The following is a 1546-nucleotide window of genomic DNA, read 5'->3' on the forward strand; positions in this document are numbered from 1 at the left end:
GGACCGGGGTTTGAACAAAGGACCTGCTTGCTGAGAGGCAGCAGCTCCACAAGTTGCGCCACCGTGCTGCCCCACACATATAGTCAAGTCAAGTCATATTTATTTATAGAGCACAATTTAAAACAGATAGACTGTTATCAAAGTGCTTAACACTAAGGGTAACACTAAGAAATAAAAAGCAGTAAGAATATACCTTAAAAAATTAAAACAACAGCATTAAAATGAAGACATGGAACAAGATATACTAAATCAACTCACAGTATGAAACGCCAGAGAGAACAGATATGTTTTTAGCAGGGATTTGAACACAGGAAGGGAGTTGGCATGCCTAATGTTGGGGGGTAGGTTGTTCCACAGTTTGGGACCCATGACTGAAAACGCCCGATCTCCTCGGAGCTTCAGTCGTGTTTTTGGAACAACCAAAAGCAGCTGATCAGATGATCTCAGAGCCCAAGAGGGAACATATGGTTCCAGTAGCTCAGAGAGGTAGATGGGTGCGAGGCCATTTAGGCACTTATAGGTCAGGAGGAGAATTTTGAAATCAATCCTAGTTCTCACAGGAAGCCAGTGTAGGGAGGACAGAACTGGTGTGATGTGCTCATACCTCGGTGTACCGGTTAAAAGCCGAGCTGCAGCATTCTGGACGAGCTGTAGCCGTGAGATAGAGGCCTGGCTGACCCCAGCATACAGTGAATTACAATAGTCCAGGCGGGTTGTGATGAATGCATGGACTAGTGTCTCAAGGTCAGGTCTAGACAGCACTGGCTTGAGCTTAGCTACCTGCCGCAGTTGGAAGAAGCTTCTCTGCAGAACCGAACTGATCTGTTTGTCGAACTTAAAATCCGAGTCAAAAACCACTCCAAGGTTTTTAACAGAGTGCTTCAGATAAGGCTGAAGGGAGTCCAGGTTCACAGGATAAGAGGCGGCAGCTGAGCTAGGGCTAAAGACAATGACTTCAGTCTTCTGGTCGTTAAAACAGAAAATTTGAAGCCATCCATGTCTTAATGTCGTCCAGACATTTGAGGAGAGGGTGGACGGAACAAGCACCGGCTGGTTTCAGTGGCAGGTAGATCTGACAGTCATCGGCGTAGCAATGGAACGGAATACCATGTTTTCTTAGGATCGACCCCAGCGGAAGCAGATAGAGCGAAAATAGAAGGGGGTCCGAGAATCGAGCCATGCGGGACACCGCAGGAAAGAGGCATTGAAGTGGATAGATTTTTACCCACCTTCACACAAAAACTCCTGTCAGAGAGGTATGAGCGGAACCAGTCTAATGCAGCACCTGTAATCCCAATACTGTGGTCAACAGTATCGAAAGCGGCAGTAAGATCGAGGAGTACAAGAGCCACAAAATGACCAGAATCATTTGCTGTTAAAATGTCATTACAAACCCTAACCAAAGCTGTTTCGGTGCTGTGGAGCTGCTTGAAACCAGACTGAAAGACCTCAAAGATTTTGTTCTCAGTTAAAAACTGATTTAACTGAGTAAAAAATACTTTTTCCAGGATTTTGGACAGAAATGGGAGTTTTGAGATTGGTCTGT

Source organism: Nematolebias whitei, chromosome 9 (assembly GCF_014905685.2).
Source record: "Nematolebias whitei isolate Nwh7 chromosome 9, NemWhi1, whole genome shotgun sequence".
Classification (NCBI taxonomy): domain Eukaryota; kingdom Metazoa; phylum Chordata; class Actinopteri; order Cyprinodontiformes; family Rivulidae; genus Nematolebias; species Nematolebias whitei.